At 43.4% G+C, this 25,038-nt stretch overlaps 1 long non-coding RNA gene across 1 annotated transcript in view; it reads right to left on the minus strand.

Moving 5' to 3' along the window:
• Positions 1-7,420: 7,420 nt before the first annotated feature.
• LOC143809675 (uncharacterized) overlaps positions 7,421-25,038 on the minus strand; it is a 133,329-nt gene continuing 115,711 nt past the window's right edge. The window contains exons 2-3 of the long non-coding RNA XR_013222387.1: positions 16,983-17,159; positions 7,421-7,817 (exon numbers count right to left, since the gene is read on the minus strand). This is a non-coding gene — a long non-coding RNA (uncharacterized LOC143809675). The remainder of the gene's footprint in view (positions 7,818-16,982; positions 17,160-25,038) is intronic.

The raw sequence follows: 25,038 nt of genomic DNA on the forward strand, positions 1-25,038 counted from the left end.
TCTCACAAAATTAGAATATCATCAAAAAGTTAATTTATTTCAGTTCTTTAATTAAAAAAGTGAAACTCGTATATTATATAGAGTCATTACAAACAGAGTGATCTATTTCAAGTGTTTTATTTCTGTTAATGTTGATGATTATGGCTTACAGCCAATAAAAACCCAAATGTCATTAACAGAAACAAATAATAATAATAATAATAATAATAATTTTATTTATATAGCGCCAACATATTCCGCAGCGCTTTACAACTTATAGAGGGGACTTATACAGACAACAGACATTACAGCATAACAGAAATCACAGTTCAAAACAGATACCAGGAGGAATGAGGGCCCTGCTGCTCGCAAGCTTACAATCTATGAGGAAAAGGGGAGACACAAGAGGTGGATGGTAACAATTGCTTTAGTTATTTGGACCAGCCATAGTGTAAGGCTCGGGTGTTCATGTAAAGCTGCATGAACCAGTTAACTGCCTAAGTATGTAACAGTACAGACACAGAGGCTATTAACTGCATAAAGTGTATGAGAACATGATGGAGGAACGTGATTATGTTGTTGTTTTTTATTAATAGGCCACACAGGGATAATTAGGTTAATGCGTTGAGGCGGTAGGCCAATCTGAACAAATGAGTTTTTAGTGCACGCTTAAAACTGTGGGGATTGGGGATTAATTGTATTAACCTAGGTAGTGCATTCCAAAGAATCGGCGCCGCACGTGTAAAGTCTTGGAGACGGGAGTGGGAGGTTCTGATTATTGAGGATGCTAACCTGAGGTCATTAGCAGAGCGGAGGGCACGGGTAGGTTGGTAGACTGAGACCAGAGAGGAGATGTAGGGTGGTGCTGAGCCATGGAGTGCTTTGTGGATGAGGGTAGTAGTTTTGTACTGGATTCTGGATTGGATGGGTAGCCAGTGTAATGACTGGCACAAGGTAGAGGCATCGGTGTAACGGTTGGCGAGGAATATGATCCTGGCAGCAGCATTCAGGACAGATTGGAGCGGGGAGAGTCTGGTAAAAGGTAGGCCAATTAGTAGAGAGTTACAATAGTCCAGACGAGAATGAATAAGTGAGACAGTAAGAGTTTTTGCAGAGTCGAAAGTAAGAAAAGGGCGAATTCTGGAAATGTTTTTGAGATGCAGATAAGAAGAGCGAGCCAGTGATCGGATGTGGGGGGTGAATGAAAGCTCGGAATCAAATACTTGAAATAGATCACTGTTTCTAATGACTCTATATAATATTTGAGTTTTACTTTTTTGCATTGAAGAACTGAAATAAATTAACTTTTTGATGATATTCTTACTTTGTGAGAAGCACCTGTAGGAATCATTTTAACTTTTTCAGTGATGGAAATAGGTAACCACTTTTGATAGTAACTGCTACTCTGGCCACTTGCATGCCTTCTAATCATTTTGCTCTGCTCCTCCCAGTACCTGACCATTGCCCTGTGTTGCCTTATGCTGGTTGTCAGAAATAGGGGGCACAGCTAAACTCTGCAGGAATTTATATCCTACCTGTCCTACAGAGATTTTCTTCCTCAGCCTAGCACCTGCTAGAATGTGACATATCAGGCAACTTCACCCCCATTGGTGCTTAGCCTGGTAGCACCTATTCATGCACTTCACCATATTCTATCTCCAGTTAATGATCCGGCTTGTTTGACTGTCCTGTCTGACCTCTCTGTTCCTGATCTCAGATACATTTACTGATCCTGTGCTGTCTGCCCCGACCTTAGACCTGCTGACTACGCCTCTGTCTTGCCCTCCTGCACCTCATACCCATGCCTTGGACTCTCAGGTCAGCTGCTGCACACTGGGGGACTCTCCTGGAGTGGTACCTGGTGACTATCCTCACCATCAGAGGCTCTAATGAACCCATTAGTACTACCCATTAGTCACTTAGTTACGCCCCTCCAGGGTAAGCCTGGCCTATAGCGCAGTGGATCCACACCCACCAGGGTTAGAGTAACGAAAGTTCATCTGTACTAACAATCACAATGCCTTTTTGGATTTCCTCGTACTGTACATGTAAGATTTTCGTCCCTTCCAACAAAAGCTTTTCATCTTAATGTACACTGCTGAGCAAAAGGGTGACAATTTTTTCAACATTTGACTTTCAGGTTCCCTATCTCACTATCCACTACTGCTTCGAATGTGAGACTACCATCATTTTGTAGACAATTATTTTGGCTATCGCATACCCAAATTTAACTTGCAAATATGCTACATTGCTATAAGACAAATTTGTTGTAAGACACATTCTAAACATGTGGATCCTGAAAGTCAAAGGTTCAAAATATTGTTACCCTTTTGCTCATCAGTGTATATCTAGATTTGCTAATGCTAATTTACTGCCTTACTAAATGGCAATTACAAGGTAATTTTTTCCCTAGGAACTTCAATTAAAAATGTGGCTTGGGTAGGATTGTAGTGAGATTGTGCATGTGTATAGGAGCTAATCTGAAAAGACGAGACCTTGGCGTAAAGTATTGGGAAGGGAAATAGCAGCTATCCCAATCTCTCATAAATGAGGCAGGGGATTTTAGACTGACTCATAACTCCAGCAAACAGTGTGTACAGACTGAAGTCACTAACCATAGGGAATCTGTCAGCAGGTGTTTGCTATCTCATCTGAGGGAAAATAAATCCTGATTCCAGTGATGAGTCACTTAGTTTACTTGGTCCAGCAGTTGTGACACAATAAGGCTATGTCTCCACGTTCAGGATGGCCGGCGGTATCGCTGCAGCGGCGAAGCCGCTTGGCGCTAAGCCCCGCCCCCTTTCTGGGACGCGATCATGCCGGATGTGTTAACTCTTCACATCCGGGATGATCGCTCTGTCCCATAGGGCCCTGTGATATGCCTTGCGGGAACGCTGCGTCCCTGCAAGGGGTGTACGGACATGCTGCGATCTGAAAAGACGCGCAGCATGTCCGGAGTCGCAGGGCCGCCGCGTGCGGGTTTCCACGCATAGTGGAGACGGGATTTCATAAAATCCCCTCCACTATGCTGGAACATCTGGACGCTGCTTGTTTGACGCTGCAGCTCTGCGCAGCGTCAAACAAGCAGCGTTTCCTGACCGTGGAAACATACCCTAAGAGTTCTCTCTACTGTAGATGCAGCAGTGCCCGGAAAGCTGCCCCTGCCCACACCATGTCACAGCTTATTATATACATTGTATATTGACAGTAAGCTGCTAATCAGTGCTGGGGGCAGAGTTGGACCAGGTGTCAGGGTGCACCAGTGTCTCCTGCTGATAAAGAACAATTAGATTGAAACAACAGCACTCATCCTAATAAGTAACACACTCACGCACAATTCAGTGTTTCAGCTCCTACCTCACGATGCCCTCAGATTACATAGTGAAAACCTGCTGACAGACTCCATTTAAGGCCGGCGTCACACTAGCGAGTTTTACGGACGTATGAGCGCAGAAAATACGTCCAGAAAATACACATTGCACACGGCCCAATGATTCTCTATGGGGCAGCTCCTATTTGCCGTATATTACGCATCCGTAATATACGGTATGTTAAGGGCGTGGAAAACCGCAGCATGCTGCGTTTGTCAGTGTATTGCGCAAAAAATCCGCCAATGAAAGTCTATGGGGGCGAGAAAATTACGGATTACACACAGACCATGCGTGTGACTTGCGAGAAATACGCAACGGTGTTCTATAGAAAAGCCGGTAATTCAGTGCGGTGTACAGTAAAATCACACTGACAGAATAGAATAGAATAGGTAGAATAAATGTCTACACATAGAATAGATTAGAACCATTTTGTACTATTGGATTAATAATGGATAGATGTCATAATTGATGCCTCTCCATTATTAACCAGGCTTAATGTCACCTTACAATAGCAAGGTGACATTAACCCTTCATTACCCCATATCCAACTGCTACAGGGGAGTGGGAAGAGAGTGGCCAAGTGCCAGAATAGGCTCATCTTACAGATGTGCCTTTTCTGGGGTGGCTGGGGGCAGATGTTTTTAGCCAGGGGGGGTCCTATAACCATGGTCCCTCTCTAGGCTATTAATATCTGCCCTCAGTCACTGGCTTTCCCACTCTGGCGGAGAAAATTGCGCGGGACATATATATATATAGACTGTATATATGTTTTTAAGAATATTTCAGCCAATGGATCCATGATATGTCAATTTTGCAAGCCTGCGAGAAAAAAATCGCCGTACGGAAGCCATCCGGATGCCATACGGATGACACACAGATAAATTTGTGTGTAAAAATCGCACCCTCGCATTGAATACGGAACAGTGTTTTGGGACAATTACTGCATATTACGGCCGTAAAAAATGGACCGTATTTTCATACTCCTAGTGTGACGCCGGCCTAAGGGTTATTCCAATCTGAGCCTTTCATACCTGAGACTAGAGTAACTCCATCCAATCTTCGACCACTAAGGGTGGATCTATAGAAACTTTCTGTTGCAGAGGATGTCTGGTCTAAAACGATAAATCTGCAGTCACTCTATGTGTCCTTACAATGTGTGCAGAACGCACTGTGAGGATTCTCTGGTGACAGCACTGGGCAAGGCAGTCACGTGACTGCAAGTATCCAATATGTTTCTCTCAGTTAGGTTGGGGTCACACTAGAGAGTTTTACGGACGTATGAGAGGCGCAAAAACAACACACTGCACAAGGACCAATGATTCTCTATGGGGCAGCTCCTATCTGGCGTATATTTTGCAGCCCTATTTTACGGGCGTAGAAAATCGCAGCATGCTGCGTTTGTCAGCGTATTGCACAAAAAATCGGCCAATGAAAGTCTAAGGGGTGAGAAAAATACGGATTACACACAGACCATCAGTGTGACTTGCGAGAAATATGCAGCGGTGTTCTATAGAAAAGCCTGCAATTCAGTTTGGTGTACAGTAAAATCACACCGACAGGTTAGAATAGAATAGATAGAATAAATGTCTACACATAGTATAGGTAGATATACTGTATATATATATATATATATATATATATATATATATATATATATATATGAAAAATATTCAGAAAAATTCCCACGCTAGCGTTCATATGAGTTTATGCCACCAGGGGGCGCATCACCGCAAGTCTACAATGCTACATTCCCCTGCATTCCATTCATTCCCCAGTTTTTACAACCAGGAGCAACAGCTGCATTAGCAGGCTCCTGGTTGTAAATTTATTTAACCCCTTCAGATGGATTTACTGCGTGGGACATGACTGGTCGCCGAAAAGGTATGTGTTTTTATTTTATTTTTGTCACAGAACGAGGGTCTTCAGGTGGATTAAGCATACAATAAAGATTTTAAAACCCCATGTGTGTATTTATTTCATTAAAATACTTTATTCATAGTGTGTGTGTGTATTATTAACCCTTTACTACTATTGGATTAATAATGGATATGTGTCTTATAATGGATATGTGTCTTATTGACAGCTCTCCATTATTAACCAGGCTTAATGTCACCTTACAATAGCAATGTGACATTAACCCTTTATTACCCTATATCCCACCTCTACTCGGGAGTGGGAAGAGAGTGGCTAAGTGCCAGAATAGGCGCATCTTACAGATGTGCCTTTTCTGGGGTGGCTGGGGGCAAATGTTTTTAGCCAGGGGGGCCAATAGCCATGGTCCCTCTCTAGGCTATTAATATCTGCCCTCAGTCACTGGCTTTCCCAGTCTGGAAGAGAAAATTGGGCGGGAGCCCACGCCAGTTTTTTCCGTGATTGAAACCTTTATTTTAACAGCTAGAGCCATCAAATTTTGCACACACACTCAACTAACATTAGTAGTGAGGAATATGTAAAAAATAAGGGCTATGAAATGGCTTACTGTATGTAAACCATATGTCATATCCTGTCGGTTTTGATAAGGAGATAGCAAAAGCAGGCAAAGCAGGCTTTTAAGCTATCTAGCTCTATTAAATATAAATATATATATATATATATGTGTCTCACTGATGTGTATATATATATATATATATATTGTATATATATAGACTGTATATATGTTTTCACAAATATTTAAGCCCATGGATCCATTATATGTCCATTTTGCAAGGTTGCGAGAAAAAAACGCAGTACGGATGCCATACGGATTACATACGGAGGATTACATGCGTAAAATACTCAGCCACACCCTGCCTATGGATGACATACGGATCACTGTTTAGGGAACATTTCTGCGTATTACGCCTGTAAAAAATGGCCCGTATTTCCCTACACTTAGTGTGACCCCGGCCTTAGGGCTCATACTCATTTGCACGAGACTCGGATGAGTCTCGCATGGCAATACCCGGCGCTGTGCCGGCACTCAGATCGGAGCGTGCAGCAGCATAGGAATATATGCAGCCGCACGCTCCGCTCCTCTGTGCTAGGTGCAGTGTGGGTATTGCCGTGCGAGACTCATCCGAGTCTCGCGCAAGTGAGTATGAGCCCTTAGAGTCAGACTATACTTCCTCTCACAACACACTTGCATTGAGCGTGCTGACAACAGTGTAGTCAGATTCTGTCCTGGAGTATACATATTGCATACTTACGATCATACGACTGCCGCTTCCAGCGCTGACACCGGAGAATCCTCACAGCACGCAGTGCGCTCGATGTGAGGATTCTCAAGTCTGCAGTGTCACAGAGTAACTGCAGAATTGTCGGGCACTGTGTTACACTGCTTCCATGACTTCCATTTATTTCTATGGGAGATATGGCAATAGCATAGTCCTGTTTGAGTATGTCCACCTCCAGAGGTCAGAGCCTGGAAAGAGTTATTCCTGTCTCAGTTATGAAAGGATAATATGGGAATAACCCTTTAATGGAATGGAGAGCAGCAAGCCACCATACTGTAGCAGGTTCACATGCTGTTTGTGGTATTCTTTGTATTTACTGCTTATGGTATTATCAAGAAACCTTGCCAACGACAACATTGAATGCATCAATACTTTTCCTTTTTTCATTGTCTGCATTTCCATCTGTAAGGAGGTCAGCCTTGACTATTGTTTCTGAGCTTTTCTAATCATGCTATTGAAAGGTTTATCTTAGATAAGGACAAGTTGACATGATGCAAACCAATACCTACAAGTTATATTAGGTGTCTGACATCCTGTTGTCTCATAGACTACAGTTCCACCACAAATTAGATGTTTGTTCTCTTCCTATTCCGTCGTATTGAAGATCTGCCGTGTAATTTCCTTGTCCATTAGTGACCACTTACCCGCAGACCATGCCTTCTTGTCACAGTATATACTGTATAATTGCACACATTCTATATAAATCCTCAGTCTGCATGTGTAATAACAGTCAAACTAATGTTCAGATCACATCATTGTCAGGGCTCCTTAAGAAAATACACTCCTCTGCTCTGTGCTTTACAAAAAGACGGATTACACTTTATTGCTATTTATTGATTTCTACGGAGGAGAGTAAATTACAGATACCATTGATTTTAGATGAACATTAGAACAACATTTTATCAGGAGATCACTTATCACGTTTGTCATCATTAAAGCTGTTCCTAATTGTGTTATCTTATTCAGATATTGGATTCTACAGCATTTATTATAAAATAGCGGAGTAGAGTTACTATTATGGATTCTATGTATGTGAGATGGCTGTAATTACAGCACTATTTTGAGATCCAGATTTCAGCGGCAACATGTAAACTCACGAATCTACTGAATTTGAAGAAGTTTTACACAGGGGCATACCTAGAGTCCTATTCGTTCCAGGGCAACTTTTGGACTTGATTCTCTGCATGCAACCGAGAGCTGGTTGCTTGTATACCTGGGCCATTGTAGTTCTAAAGTTTGTAAAGTTATCTGCCACCTGCATCAAGAAAAATAAAATAAAGTAATACAGATAGCAAATAATACCACTATACAAGTACCGTAATAACTGCTACCATACTGCTAAAGGGAACCTGTCAGCAGGACTGTGCACAGTAACCTACAGACAGTGTCAGGTCGGCGCCATTATACTGATTAGAATGATACCTTGGTTGGTGAAATCCATCTTGTGGTTGTTGTTGTTTAATCTTTATTTTCAGTTTTGAGTTAATGATATGCTCGTGCTCCGGGGTGGCCTGTGGGGGGTCTTCATGTGGTGCTCTGATTAGGTATTCACCTGTATGGATTATGACCGGTCACTGATCCCTCCCTGACCTGCCCCCTTGTTTACATAATGAATATCTATTATATAAAGTTGAGTGTATGTGTGTATGTGTGTATATGTGTGTGTATCAGCCATGCCCACTCCACATAGCCGGAACCAATCACTAAGCATCTTTCATTTCGCCAGGGCTGTTTAAAAGAAGCTGAGCTGTAATTGGTTGCTATGATCAACAGTTTTCCTTGTAGACAGTTGTGGTAACTGAGACCTATTATTCTTATCATTTCTATGGTGTTATTGTCCTTCTGTAAAGTTGGAAATAACACAATTTATTGCCGTGCCGACACAGACCACCCTCTGACACGAATTGCAGGGGGAGCCCAGAATCAGGAACTTCTCTTTGTCTGGCATGAAGCATCCTCATTACTTTAAAACTTCAAACACAGATTTAAAAACGAAACACAAGACAAATTTCTCCAACCCAGGTATCATTTTAACCAATGTAACAGCACCAACCTAACAATGTTGTCTCTGACGGGATGATGTGGGATATTAGGGGTAGTAGTCCGGAGGCTCTGACAGGATGATGTGGGATATTAGGGGTAGTAGTCCGGAGGCTCTGACAGGATGATGTGGGATATTAGGGGTAGTAGTCCGGAGGCTCTGACAGGATGATGTGGGATATTAGGGGTAGTAGTCCGGAGGCTCTGACAGGATGATGTGGGATATTAGGGGTAGTAGTCCGGAGGCTCTGACAGGATGATGTGGGATATTAGGGGTAGTAGTCCGGTGGCTCTGATGGGATGATGTGGGATGTTAGGGGTAGTAGTCCGGTGGCTCTGATGGGATGATGTGGGATGTTAGGGGTAGTAGTCCGGTGGCTCTGACAGGATGATGTGGGATATTATGGGTAGTAGTCCAGTGGCTCTGACAGGATGATGTGGGATATTAGGGGTAGTAGTCCGGTGGCTCTGATGGGATGATGTGAGATATTAGGGGTAGTAGTCCGGTGGCTCTGACAGGATGATGTGGGATATTATGGGTAGTAGTCCAGTGGCTCTGACAGGATGATGTGGGATATTAGGGGTAGTAGTCCGGTGGCTCTGACAGGATGATGTGGGATATTAGGGGTAGTAGTCCGGTGGCTCTGACAGGATGATGTGGGATATTAGGGGTAGTAGTCCGGTGGCTCTGATGGGATGATGTGGGATGTTAGGGGTAGTAGTCCGGTGGCTCTGACAGGATGATGTGGGATATTAGGGGTAGTAGTCCGGTGGCTCTGACAGGATGATGTGGGATATTAGGGGTAGTAGTCCGGTGGCTCTGACAGGATGATGTGGGATATTAGGGGTAGTAGTCCGGTGGCTCTGATGGGATGATGTGGGATATTAGGGGTAGTAGTCCAGTGGCTCTGACAGGATGATGTGGGATATTAGGGGTAGTAGTCCGGTGGCTCTGATGGGATGATGTGGGATATTAGGGGTAGTAGTCCAGTGGCTCTGACAGGATGATGTGGGATATTAGGGGTAGTAGTCCGGTGGCTCTGACAGGATGATGTGGGATATTAGGGGTAGTAGTCCGGTGGCTCTGACAGGATGATGTGGGATATTAGGGGTAGTAGTCCGGTTGCTCTGATGGGATGATGTGGGATATTAGGGGTAGTAGTCAGGTGGCTCTGGCTGATGGCATGATGTGGGATATTAGGGGTAGTAATCCAGTGGCTCTGGCAGGTGGGATGATGTGGGATATTAGGGATAGTAGTCTGGTAGCTCTGGCTGACGGGATGATGTGGGATATTAGGGGTAGTAGTCTGGTGGCTCTGGCTGATGGGATGATTGGAATATTAGGCATAGTAGTCCAGTGGCTCTGGCTGATGGGATGATTGGAATATTAGGCATAGTAGTCCAGTGGCTCTGGCTGATGGGATGATGTGAGAAATCTGTTAATCTTTGCACTGGAAGGAAAAAACAAAAATGTTGTTTACCAAAATGCCCTTGAAAGAGCTGAAAATATAATACTATCAATATTTGGGTAATCATTTAGTTAATTTGTGTTGTAAATCTGTAGTGTTGAATATATGATGTGAAATGTTTTTATGTCCAATGTAATCATTACAATTTGTTATAACTGACCACAGTTAGTTACTATGCCTGGGCAACGCTGGGCTCTCCAGCTAGTTATATGTATTTTTAAAAAAAATCCCCTCTGCAGACTGGTGCTGGTGGAGGCGTCTGCACTGCATCATGATCACATCCATAATGTGCATTTATTTATTCTTTTTGATAGTATTCATAAATTCATAAAACAAAATCAGTTTGAAAATGGCGCCGTCCAACATTTTATTTATTTTTTTCTCTAGCAAGATGGCGCCACTAATGCCTGCACAGTAACAGCTATCGGCGAACCGATAAATGCTACTGTGAAGGCGGTGCCATCTTGCTAGAGGAAAAAAAAAGCCTCTTTCAAGATGGCGCCTGAGGCGCCTGCACAGTGGCATTTATCGGATCGCCGATAGCTGCTACTGCGCAGGCGCTAGCGTCGCCATCTTGCTAGAGAAGAATAAAATAAAATTGTCTCCATTAAGCTGGCACTTGCCACGCCTGTGCAGTAACATCTATGGGCAATCCTATGGATGCTCTGCGCAGGTGCCGGCAAAGCCTTATTGGAAGAGGCAATTTTTTTCTCTAGTAAGATAGTGTCACTACTGCGCAGGCGCTGCCGCTGCCATTTTCTAACTGATTTTTTTTAATGAATTTATGGATACAATAAAAAATAATAATTAAATGCACATTGTGGATGAAATCATGGTGCAGCACAGGCACTGCCGGCATTAGCCTGCAGAAGGGGATTTTTTAAAAAAAAAAATATATAATATATGTTATGTAAACGAGGGAGCAGGTCACTAAGGGATCAAAAGTCCATGGCGATGAATAGGTAAGCAGAGCACCAGATGAAGACCCCTCCCCACAGGCCCACCCCAAAGCATGAGCATATCATTAACTTAAAACTGAAAATAAAAATTGAACAAGAACCACAAGATGGATTTCTTCACCCCAGGTATCATTTTAATCAGTATAACGGTGCCAGCCTGACACTGTATGTAGGTTACTATGCACAATCCTGCTGACATGTTCCCTTTAACTACACTAATTTAGAAAAAATATGTCTGTACAGCTACAAAACCACAAATTCACCGTATAAAATACTGTACTTTAGGTTATCTTTATTATTTAACTAAACACACCATGCAGTGATATTATAGAAAGGACCACTTCCACCAATTCAAAAAGAAGAAATACCAGGAGGTGCCTGTACCTGTATCTATGCTAGACTGTTCCTACCTGCCAGCGGAGGTTGGCACCCTACACCTGCCCAATGGTGCCCCCGCTCACCGTCGACTCTCCCTTCTAATCCCTGTATGACCCTGCCAGGGTTTGGGAAAGGAAAAGGATGATATAATGTTGTAAACAATAGTATCAACTAAATGTGGGAAGTCACATTGTTCCTATACCCCACAAATTGATAAAGTACAAATGTCAATAGAAGAGGGGGGGAGTGAAGGCAAATAGGAAAAGGACACCATCCCTTATCTATCCCCTGCCTAAGGGTATGTGCACACGTTGCGGATTTCTTGCAGAAAATTCCTGAAGAAAACCGGAAATTTTCTGCAAGAAATCCGCATTTTTTTTTTTGCGTTTTTTTTTCCGTTTTTTTCGCGTTTTTTTAGCATTCTGCAAGCGTAATTAGCTTGCAGAATGCTAAAGTTTTCCCTGCGATCTGTAGCATCGCTTGGAAAACTGACTGACAGGTTGGTCACACTTGTCAAACATAGCGTTTGACAAGTGTGACCAACTTTTTACTATAGATGCTGCCTATGCAGCATCTATAGTAAAAGATAGAATGTTTAAAAATAATAAAAAAAATAAAAAAATGCTTATACTCACCCAGACATCTCACCGGCGTCCGTTCCGTATAGCTGGTCTGTGCGCACAGGACCTCCCGTGACGTCACGGTCACGTGAGCGGTCACATGACCGCTCACGACCAATCACAGGACAGTGACGTCATTCGGCGAGGTCCTTCAGCGCACACCAGGTACAGAAACCGAACGGCAGCGTGCGAGGAGGCGGCAAGACATCGAGGGTGAGTATAGGACTGTTTATTATTTTATTTCTTATTTTTTGACCACTTATATGGTGCCCAGTGCGTGGAGGAGAGTCTCCTCTCCTCCACCCTGGGTACCAACCGCATATAATCTGCTTACTTCCCGCATGGTGTGCACAGCCCTGTGCGGGAAGTAAGCAGATCAATGGACCCCTAGGTGTGCGGAATCCCTGCAATTCCGCATTTTTAAGGCCATGTGCACACGTTCAGGATTGTTAGCGTTTTTTTCGCGTTTTTTCGCTATAAAAACGTGATAAAAACGCGAAAAAAAACGCTTACATATGCCTCCTATTATTTACAGGGTATTCCGCATTTTTGGTGCAAATGTTGCGATTTTTTCCGCGAAAAAATCGCATAGCGGAAAAAAAAGCAACATGTTCATTAAAAATGCGGAATTGCAGGGATTCCGCACACCTAGGGGTCCATTGATCTGCTTACTTCCCGCACGGGGCTGTGCACACCATGCGGGAAGTAAGCAGATTATATGCGGTTGGTACCCAGGGTGGAGGAGAGGAGACTCTCCTCCACGCACTGGGCACCATATAAGTGGTCAAAAAATAAGAAATAAAATAATAAACAGTCCTATACTCACCCTCGATGTCTTGCCGCCTCCTCGCACGCTGCCGTTCGGTTTCTGTACCTGGTGTGCGCTGAAGGACCTCGCCGAATGACGTCACTGTCCTGTGATTGGTCGTGAGCGGTCATGTGACCGCTCACGTGACCGTGACGTCACGGGAGGTCCTGTGCGCACAGACCAGCTATACGGAACGGACGCCGGTGAGATGTCTGGGTGAGTATAAGCATTTTTTTATTTTTTTTATTATTTTTAAACATTCTATCTTTTACTATAGATGCTGCACAGGCAGCATCTATAGTAACAAGTTGGTCACACTTGTCAAACGCTATGTTTGACAAGTGTGACCAACCTGTCAGTCAGTTTTCCAAGCGATGCTACAGATCGCAGGGAAAACTTTAGCATTCTGCAAGCTAATTACGCTTGCAGAATGCTAAAAAAACGCGAAAAAAACGGAAAAAAAACGCAAAAAAAAAAATGCGGATTTCTTGCAGAAAATTTCCGGTTTTCTTCAGGAATTTTCTGCAAGAAATCCGCAACGTGTGCACATACCCTAATGAACATGTTGCTTTTTTTTCCGCTATGCGATTTTTTCGCGGAAAAAATCGCAACATTTGCACCAAAAATGCAGAATACCCTGTAAATAATAGGAGGCTTATGTAAGCGTTTTTTTTTCGCGTTTTTATCACGTTTTTATAGCGAAAAAACGCGAAAAAAACGCTAACAATCCTGAACGTGTGCACATGGCCTAACAGAGGAGGTTGGCACCCTAATTGATAAACAAATTCTTGGCGCCCTCCTTTCTCTAGAAAATAGAGTGGTATATCTATACAATAAGCATGTAAATGTGTATAGGGAAAGTTTTTAATCAGTATGGGGATAAAGAAAACAAATATTATCTAGCAGTATTGCATAATAGCAACAGAACAATACCTACAAATAGTATTGCACCATCCAAAGTATGGAACACAAAATACAGTGAGCTCAATGGATTACAAAATGTGACTCCACTGTAAAAAGAGGGAACAATTGCAACCGATCTCTATGAGACCCTGTTCAAAAAAGCCTTGTTTGGCATTATTCTATCAATGTTCCATGTTTTGTCTATTGCACCACCCCAAACAAAAAACTGATAAAGTTAAAATATAATCAATACCAAGTATAACTCTGCCATATACTATAAATACACTCATGATTATCAGCAGAAAACAGCATGTAAAGAGACTAAGAGCTCCAAAAAACAACACTCGACGCGTTTCCCCTCTCAAGGTTCATCAGGAGTGACAGGGATATAAAGAAACTACTTAGCTGATGAAGAAAGTGCCACAGTCCGGCATAATAGCAAGATTTTGAAATTGAGCATCTGAGGAACAGTGTCCCAATCATGATGTGCAGCACGACACAGTGTTTGTCCATTCAGGAAGTTCAGTAGTTCAGTGTCTACACAATGTGACTTCCCACATTTAATTGATACTTTTGTTTACAACATTATATCATCCCTTTCCTGTCCCAAACCCTGACAGGGTCATACAGGGATTAGAAGAGAGACTCGACGGTGAGCGGGGGCACCATTGCACAGGTGTAGGGCGCCAACCTCCGCTAGCAGGTAGGAACAGTCCATCATAGTTACAGGTACAGGCACCTCCTGGTATTTCTTCTTTTTTAATTGGTGGAAGTGGTCCTTTCTATAATATCACTGCATGGTGTGTTTAGTTAAATAATAAAGATAACCTAAAGTACAGTATTTTATACGGTGAATTTGTGGTTATCAGAGACTAATTTAATTTTTTTCTAAGAGCTTACTGGCTGGTAGTGGCTAACTACCTGCCTGTTGTACCCAACACTGATCTTTGCCTTCTCAGAGCTGTCAAAGACTGCTCCTGTGGCTCATTGTGACGTTACGTTAACAAAGCAGCAACTTCGCTTCCACTCTGCTTTGTTGACAGGGAGTGACTGCCGAAGTCATGTTTATTGACAGCCAGCTCCCTACTGCCTAACTGCAGCGAGGTTGCTGTCAATCAGCACGACATTAGCAGTCATTGAGCAAAATATGCATGTAGGTAGTTAACAACTACCTGACTATTAGTTTATAGACCAATGAGAAAAAAAATAGTTCCTGATAACCCCTCTAATGAATTAAACTAATCATATAACAAACACCAGTGTTACCAACATTACCACTTTATAAAGAATAACTCCATAGCATTACCACATATTACCTTTACATAGCAACCAAATTATATCACCATATTGATTGTTACCAAAAACCACTTTACCAAGATTGATTTTACCACACACAGTGACTACACACTGTTTGCAGTTATTCTGCAATTTGTGTTTTAGGTGACTAATTTTATTATTGAACAGTGACGTTGGTCCCTCCAAAAGGTTAGTAAACCTTATACATTAATATTTAAGACAGTAAGGTGAGGAGAATTTCTGTGTGCAGAATTATTATACAACTAAATAATAACTGTAAATTTTCCCATATCAGTTGTTTAATTAAAAAAAAATATCAGTTAGCAATATAACCACCCTTGTTTTCAATAAAAGTTATATGCTGCTCATCCATGAAGTCTGTCAGTTTTTTATTCAGTTAAAAATCAACTTTTTGGCCCGCACCAACCACAGCTTACCAGAGATTGCTCAGAGAAGTGACTGTTTTCCGTCATCATATATCTCCCATTTATCCCAAGAAGTAGAAGCTCACAAGTTCATAATAGGGTTTAGGTCACGCGAGGAAGGGGCCGGGTCATTATTTTTCCATCTCTAAGGCCTTTACTGGCAGCCAAGTAGGGGAGATTTTGATGCTGCAATGGAGCAATAACCTGAATAAAAATCATAATTTTCTAGAAAGATTCAGACTTTTTTCTGTATCACTGCTGGAAAAAAGCATCTGAGTCAAAGTGGATGTCAAGCACAGTGTGGGAAGACTAAGTGCAACACGAGGGGAAGATGGGACAGAAGCCCAAACACTAGGGAAAGGGGAAGTAGAGATCCCTAGGCAGATCTAATTGCACCCTGCTTCACTTACCATCCCTATATTGGTTCCACACTAATCGCCGAGAAGAAACCTAAGTCCTGTATAATCCCTAGAGCTAGCCCTGAATAGGGAAGGGGGATGCCACTGGTCAGTCCCCACTGTAACTAAAGATAAGAAGAGAGACAAACAAGGAGGAAGCAACTTATCTTGAGCAGACTTAGAGAGGTAACACCAAACGTCTTCCAACAGCACCAGAGAGGAAGTAAGATGACTGCTATAGATGCAAGTCTTCACAAGGGAAAATGTGAATATCACCGGCCACTCCCTGAAGAAAACTGAGAGTCCATAAACACCCAGGTCCAGGTGTGTCAATTAGAGCTGGAGGTAGATTGCCACTGGGTCCAAAAGTTAGAACGATTAAGAAGTCGTCTGCAATGCCAAACACAGAGATGTTCTGCAGCTATATGCAGAGCGACTTTCTGTAGCATCTGACACACCCGTGACAGTGGAGGTCTGTGCCCATTACTGATCCAGCCTTGGGCCCACCCATCTGGTCCGTCAAGAGTCACTTTCATCATTTTACCACTCCATAAAACCTTTGAAAAAAATCTATCCAAATATTTTTTGCTCCTGTTTTGACTTTTCACCTTCAGTGTCTTGGTCAGTGGTGGTCGCGTTTCAGCCATCCTTAACTTGACCATATCTCTGAGCACTGAACATCATGTACTTCTGGACACTCCAGGAAGACTGCAGTTGTGGAATATGATAGCACTGGAGGATAATGCTTCAAATCGCTTCAAATTGAATTATTTTTAAATCATTGGCAATTAATGTGACTGTTTGCAACAAACCTTTTGGTGGTTCTGCGTTCACTACCCAATATCTTAGCAATCTTAAGAATGCTGTATCCTTCTGTAAGACTTGTAACAATTTTTGACTTTACAGAGTCATGTAAATCTATTTTTTGGCCAATTTTGCCCGGGGAAAACAATGTGCCTTATAATTCTGCACCCCTTACAAAAAGGTGCTGATATGCTTAGGCCACACCCCCTCATTGCACAAATACACATCACCTGATCTGCTTCATACAATAAGCATTTAAATATATACAGCTTGGAGGTGGAAAATCTGCATAAAAATGATTATACGATCAAAATACTCACTTGGTTAATATTTATGCACACAGTGTATAGTGGTAGATATGAGTACTGATACAAATTCTATGGATACTATTTATGTATGTACTTTCACTTTCCCTCTGATTGTTCTCTTTAGTTATCCTTGCTCTGCTACATCCGTCCCAGGCCACCATCACAGCTTCTTCCATCCAAGTCTTGTTCCTGCAGAATGTAACACACATAAATCTTTGGCTTTTAGCTTTTAACAACCTCTATACATTTTGCATAGTGCCCTGTGGGGGCGTATATTAAAATTGAGCTCAATGGTAGAAATTCTAATTAGGCCCCAAACTGCCACCCCTCAAAAAATATTTGTTGGAATAGGCAGAGTCACAGCGCATAGGCATAGTCACAGAACGGTGTATCTCTCAACTTTTAAAGGCAGAGAGACGGACATGCATTTCTGTGCTTAGGCAGAGGTCACACTAGTGAGTGCAATGCGAGAAACTCGCACAAGTCTCTCGCATCGATACCCAGCACTGCTGACAGCACTCGGGAACGGTGCGTGCAGCTGCATAGAAATACATGCAGCTGAACGCTCTGGTCCCGAGTGCCGGCGGCAGTTCCGAGTATTGATGCGAGAGACTCTCGCTAGTTTCTCGCATTGCATATGCAAGTGTGACCCCGGCCCAACAATGTAATTTTGCCCCTTCTGCAGTCCTTTAATATTCTCACTGACTACAATTTCATGGCCCCCATGAAGTATGAGGCAAAAAAAATACTCACCAAATGCAGTATGATAAACCCACCGTGAATTTGTCCACCGTACTCACCACACACACATTATGAGGCCTCAGTGACCCCAACACAGTTTGATGGCCCCACAGTCCTACTAAAACAATTCAATGGCTCCTCCACAGGCCAAAATTAAAGCATGATGGCTCCCATCAGCCCTCCACACAGTATTCGGCATCTACAGCCCCCTACACAGTTTAATGGCTGCTTATGGATCGCTGTGACAGCAATCGCTGAAACACTGATTGTATTCTTTTTTTTAACAAATCTTTTGACGTCATGATTTCTTAGTACTTACAGATGTGTAAGTATTACAACCTTTCCTTTTTTGTGAAGTTCTGTCCACTTGATATTGCAGCCTTACTCACAGACAGCACAACTCTCCTATTCTCACAATGGCTACTGATGGAGGAGCATGTGATCACACCTGTCCATCTACCTCCTCCAAATGAAAAATAGCTTGCCCATAAGCAGCATTTTCCTGTCAGAGGAGGATAATAGATATGATAGAGCCCTATGTTGATTCAAGATCGTTTCAGTAGAACTGCTGAAGAATGTGGGACCAGATACTTGTGGCCATAATATGGCAATGATGCAATCTATGAAGCTAGTCTCAGGCTTCGTACATGTGGCCGAGATGCAGTATGGTGCCATTGTCTTATAGATTAATTCTCTAAAAGCAATGCTGCTACGTTAGTATACCTTTGTAATACAACGTCTGATGGAACATGCTATGATTTTTTAGTCCATATCAGAAATAAAGCCAAGTGTACTTTAGACCAATAGGGCAACATAAACATTTATGAGCAGCATATTGTGGCTTCATGCAGCTTTGGATCCATGGGCTGTAATACGGTAGTGTGCACAAGCCCTAACCCTGGTCTACATCATCATTGTACTTAATGCTCTCATTCTCCTGCCCAAACCATCCTGTATTTGGTGGTGATTGGCCATGCGATTTTGATTGGGATATCTTTGTTTACCTGTAGTGAATGTTACGGCCTGACCATGTGGTGTAAAGATCCAGCATTTTTGGGATCTAATTTGCGTCAACTTGATAGACCATGAATGATATTGGTTATACCATTTAGCCAGCAAAACTGATGAAATGTGTGACTATTCTCTTACACATAATCAGAGGTAGCAGATAAATAACTTGGAGTGACTTCTGCTGACTTTTTAGACTTCACTCCCCTTGGACTTGTTCATGCTTTATTGTGCATCATCTCTGAATCATAGTGGAATCAGTAAGGTTCTCGCTTTACTTGGATCAACAGGAAAAGGCTAAGTCAGAGCGACCTCAAACCAATAGAGAGTTTGACCGAAACTTTAAATAGTTGTTTACAAACTGACCCCAAAGAAACTTGAGTTTGAAGAGTTTTACAAAGATAAAATGCGGAAAATGTCAATCTCTGTTTGTGCAAAACTAAAAATACCAAGCGTTCTATTTCTGACAAGGTGGCATCAAAAAGGGAATAGTTAGAGCAAGTGTTTGTGATTAGAGTTGAGCGACTTTTACTTTTTTCGTATCGAGTCGGGCTTCGCGAAACCCGACTTTGTCAAAAGTCAGGTCGGGTGAAATCGGCCGATTATTGCGAAAAGTCGGGGGCCGACTGAAACACGAATCCCAATGCAAGTCAATGGGGAATCAAAGTCGGCAGTGAGTGGAGAACAGGAAAACACCTACAGTGCCCATTTTAATGCCAAAAACATCAATTCTTATTACTTAAGCTTGTCAATCTTAATTTACTTTATAATAATAGTTAGGCATTGAAAACTAGGGGGCATTTGGCTAAATTTGTGGGGGGGTAGGGCTGGCTCAAGATTTTCGTGGGCCCAGGAAACGCAGAATACGTCACGGCGGTGGAGCAGGGAGAGGTAAGTATTTCAACTTTGCAAGTGCTGTGATCCTGAGCAAGCAGGGGGGCCCACTCATTGGCACTGGCACAGGGCCCCTCATAGTACGGCGGTGTGTTTGATGGCAGGTGGCGCCTCCCACTGGCAGAAACAATTTTGCGTACTATGAGGGGCCCTGTGCCAGTGATGTCGCCAACGAGTATGCCCCCCACCTGATGAAGGAACCTGCACTTTCATCTGCACCTTCCTCTTTGTCCCCGTGTAAGGTGGTATAGTATGCGGGAAGGGGAACCTGACTTTCAGCAGGGTCAGATTCTGGCTGTGTAGAGTACAAGGGGAATGTAGTGGTCTGGGTCAATGTACCAGCAGACTCATCTAGCAGTGGCTGGGCAATGGGCAGGATGAGGAGGAAACACAGATATAGGCCCAAATAATAAAGTAGGCTAAATGCAGTTTAAATGTGGTAACAGGACTAAATAGGTGGCATTGCTTTGTTCAGTGGAGGACAACTGTAATGAATGGCAGACACAGTTAGTAGGCCCAAATAATAAAGTAGGCTAAATGCAGTTCAAATGTGGTAACAGGACTAAACAGGCGGTATTGCTTTGCTCAGTGGAGGACAACTGTAGTGAGCGGCAGACACAGTAGGCCCAAATAAAAAAGTAGGCTAAATGCAGTTCATATGTGGTCACAGGACTAAACAGGCGGCATTGCTTTGTTCAGTGGAGGACAACTGTAATGAGTGGCAGACACAGTTAGTAGGCCCAAATAATAAAGTAGGCTAAATGCAGTTCAAATGTGGTAACAGGACTAAACAGGTGGCATTGCTTTGTTCAGTGGAGGACAACTGTAATGAGTGGCAGACACAGTTAGTAGGCCCAAATAATAAAGTAGGCTAAATGCAGTTCAAATGTGGTAACAGGACTAAACAGGCAACAATGCTTTGTTCAGTGGAGGATAACTGTAATGAGTGGCAGACACAGTTAGTAGGCCCAAATAATTAAGTAGGCTAAACGCAGTTCAAATGTGGTCACAGGACTAAACAGGCGGCATTGCTTTGTTCAGTGGAGGACAACTGTAATGAGTGGCAGATACAGTTAGTAGGCCCAAATAATAAAGTGGGCTAAATGTCTGCCCAAAAATTGTTCATAAATAAACAGGTGGAATAGCTAGGTACAGGGGTGGGCTCCTCTGCTGAGAAGCAGACAGTGGTAGTAGGCACAAAGTATTAACTGGTCTAAATGGAGGCCAGGGCCCCTGTATATTTTAACTATCATCTATCATTTCAACAAATTTGTATTGGCAGTGCCATTTAGGGATTTTACAGCACAGACTACACAGTGGTGGAGCATGGAGAGGTAAGTATTGCAAGTGGTAGAGCACTGTTCGAGCTGGGGGGAACACTCTCTCGTGGGCGGCGGTACTGGCACAGTGCCCCTCATATTACGATGGTGTGTCTGATGATGGTTGTGCACCACCACCGTCAGAGACACTTCATTGTACTATGAGGGACCCTGTGCCAGTGCCGTCGCCCAAGAGTGGGCCCACCCACCTGTCCAGGCAAATGGCACTCGCATGGGTGCTTGCGCCAGATGGTGACCACGATCCTGTGGGGGGAGTCAGCCCATTTAGGGAGGTATAAAAATGGCCTATGGTGGTCATTCAGCAGCTGCAAATGGAGGAATTGGGGGAAGTCAGTAAGAGGAGGCCAAAAGCAAGACATTTTTCAGGCAAGCTACGTGTCAGCAGGGGAAGGTGGGGCAAAATAATTTGAAATCCATAATTGGTTCATTTTAATGAAGGTTAGATCATCAACATTGAAGTATTCAGTATTCAACCAGCAGCACTGAAGACTCTTTCTGATAGCACACTAGCAGCAGGGCAAGTGAGCTCCTGTATTGCATATTCTGCCAATTCAGGCCAGGTGTCTATTTTAGATGCCCAGTAATCAAAGGGTAATGACTAGTGTTGAGCATTCCGATACCGCAAGTATCGGGTATCGGCCGATACTTGCGGTATCGGAATTCCGATACCGAGTTCCGATACTTTTGTGATATCGGAAATCGGAATCGGAAGTGTGCGGTGCGTATGGTTCCCAGGGTCTGGAGGAGAGGAGACTCTCCTTCAGGCCCTGGGATCCATATTCATGTATAAAATAAATAATAAAAATAAAAAATATTGATATACTCACCCGTCCGGCGGCCCCTGCTCTTAGCGGTGCCTCCGTTCCTAAGAATGCAGGGGTGAAAGACCTTCGATAACGTCGCGGCTTGTGATTGGTCGCGTGAGCGGTCACATGATCGCTCACGCGACCAATCACAATCCGCGACGTTATCGAAGGTCCTTCAGGCGCTCATTCTTAGAAACGGAGTCTGACGGTTACAGCGGTTACTACCAGGGCGCGTCAGAGGGTGAGTATATCCCTATTTTTTATTTTTATTCTTTATTTTACACATGAATATGGATCCCAGGGCCTGAAGGAGAGTTTCCTCTCCTTCAGACCCTGGGAACCATCCAGGATACCTTCCGATACTTGTGTCCCATTGACTTGTATTGGTATCGGGTATCGGTATCGGCGATATCCGATATTTTTCGGATATCGGCCGATACTATCCGATACCGATACTTTCAAGTATCGGAAGGTAGCGCTCAACACTAGTAATGACCTGTGAGGGAGAACATCGATAAGGGAGGAAAAGTAGTTAGTAACCATACTGGACAAATGCTGTCTCCTGTCACTTTGAATCGATGCAGCAGTACCTGTCGTGTCAGCGGTCATTGTGAAATCACTCCACAACCTGGTCATAAAACCCCTCTGTCCAACGCCACTTCTGATTTGTGCACTTCTAACACCTCTGCCATGTTGCCCCCTACGTCTCGTGTGAGAACCATCACCGCCGCTGTGTGCTGGGAATGCCTGAACCAAACGGTCTACAAGAGTTGCTTGTTTAGTAGCCAATATTTGCTCAAGGTTCTCATGTGGCATGATATTTTGTAATTTTCCTTTATATCGTGGATCCAGGAGGCAGGCCAACCAGTAATCGTCATCGGTCATCATTTTGATAATGCGGGGGTCCCTTTTTAGGATACGCAAGGCATACTCAGCCATGTGGGCCAATGTTCCAGGTGTCAATTCACTGCTTGTGCTGGGTTGAGGAGCACTTTCTTGCAAATCAACATCACTTGTGTCCCGCAAAAACCCTGTACCTGACCTTGCAACGCCACCAGTTTCTATTGCCCCCTGAGAAGCATCCTCCTCCCATAAATATTCATCCCCATCATCCTCCTCCTCCTCTTCATCTGTAAGTGGCAGAAAGTGGCTGGCTGATATACGACAAACTAACAGGACTGAAGTACAGGTCCTTCTCAAAAAATTAGCATATAGTGTTAAATTTCATTATTTACCATAATGTAATGATTACAATTAAACTTTCATATATTATAGATTCATTATCCACCAACTGAAATTTGTCAGGTCTTTTATTGTTTTAATACTGATGATTTTGGCATACAACTCCTGATAACCCAAAAAACCTGTCTCAATAAATTAGCATATCAAGAAAAGGTTCTCTAAATGACCTATTACCCTAATCTTCTGAATCAACTAATTAACTCTAAACACATGCAAAAGATACCCGAGGCTTTTAAAAACTCCCTGCCTGGTTCATTACTCAAAACCCCCATCATGGGTAAGACTAGCGACCTGACAGATGTCAAGAAGGCCATCATTGACACCCTCAAGCAAGATGGTAAGACCCACAAAGAAATTTCTCAACAAATAGGCTGTTCCCAGAGTGCTGTATCAAGGCACCTCAATGGTAAGTCTGTTGGAAGGAAACAATGTGGCAGAAAACGCTGTACAACGAGAAGAGGTGACCGGAACCTGAGGAAGATTGTGGAGAAGGACCGATTCCAGACCTTGGGGAACCTGAGGAAGCAGTGGACTGAGTCTGGCGTGTGCAGGAAATGGGCTACAGGTGCCGCATTCCCCAGGTAAAGCCACTTTTGAACCATAAACAGCGGCAGAAGCGCCTGACCTGGGCTACAGAGAAGCAGCACTGGACTGTTGCTAAGTGGTCCCAAGTACTTTTTTCTGATGAAAGCAAATTTTGCATGTCATTCGGAAATCAAGGTGCCAGAGTCTGGAGGAAGACTGGGGAGAAGGAAATGCCAAAATGCCTGAAGTCCAGTGTCAAGTACCCACAGTCAGTGATGGTGTGGGGTGCCATGTCAGCTGCTGGTGTTGGTCCACTGTGTTTCATCAAGGGCAGGGTCAATGCAGCTAGCTATCAGGAGATTTTGGAGCACTTCATGCTTCCATCGGCTGAAATGCTTTATGGAGATGAAGATTTCATTTTTCAGCACGACCTGGCACCTGCTCACAGTGCCAAAACCACTGGTAAATGGTTTACTGACCATGGTATTACTGTGCTCAATTGGCCTGCCAACTCTCCTGACCTGAACCCCATAGAGAATCTGTGGGATATGGTGAAGAGAAAGTTGAGAGACGTAAGACCCAACACTCTGGATGAGCTTAAGGCCGCTGTCATGTTCTCAATGGCAAGAGAACATAGCATCAGCATATATAGGAACTAGCTCTTGGAAGATGGGAACTGAGCTGACCATGAACTAAACCTAACGCACAACTAGCAGTGGCCGGGTAGCATGCCTACGTTGATTCTAGATGCCCAGCACCAGCCGGAGGACTAAATAATGCTAGCAGAGGAAAATATTAGTCCTAGCTCACCTGTAGAGAAATACCCCGAAAGGAGACAGAGGCCCCCCACATGTATTGGCGGTGAATTAAGATGAAATAACAAACGTAGTATGAAAATAGGTTTAGCAAATTTGAGGTCCACTTACTACATAGCAGAAGACAGAAAGGACACTTTCATGGTCAGCTTAAAACCCTATCAAAACACCATCCAGGAATTACTTTAAAACTCTGGCATTAACTCATAACACCAGAGTGGCAATTCCTGTTCACAAGAGCTTTCCAGACACAGTAACGAAACTACAGCTGTGAACTGGAACAAAAATGCAAAAACAAACATGGACAAGAGTCCAACTTATCTAGTAGTTGTCTAGGAGCAGGAACAAGCACAGAGAGGCTTCTGATAACATTGTTGACCGGCAAGCAACTAACAGAGCAGCAAGGTTATATAGCGACTCCCACATCTTGATGGGAACAGGTGAACAGAGAAGATGAAAACACCAGTTCAATTCCACCAGTAGCCACCGGGGGAGCCCAGAATCCAAATTCACAACAGTACCCCCCCCTCAAGGAGGGGGCACCGAACCCTCACCAGAACCACCAGGGCGATCAGGATGGGCCCTATGAAAGGCACGAACCAGATCAGAGGCATGAACATCAGATGCATTCACCCAAGAATTATCCTCCTGGCCGTATCCCTTCCACTTGACCAGATACTGGAGTCTCCGTCTGGAA

The sequence above is a fragment of the Ranitomeya variabilis genome, chromosome 2, assembly GCF_051348905.1.
Source record: "Ranitomeya variabilis isolate aRanVar5 chromosome 2, aRanVar5.hap1, whole genome shotgun sequence".
In the NCBI taxonomy this organism is placed as follows: domain Eukaryota; kingdom Metazoa; phylum Chordata; class Amphibia; order Anura; family Dendrobatidae; genus Ranitomeya; species Ranitomeya variabilis.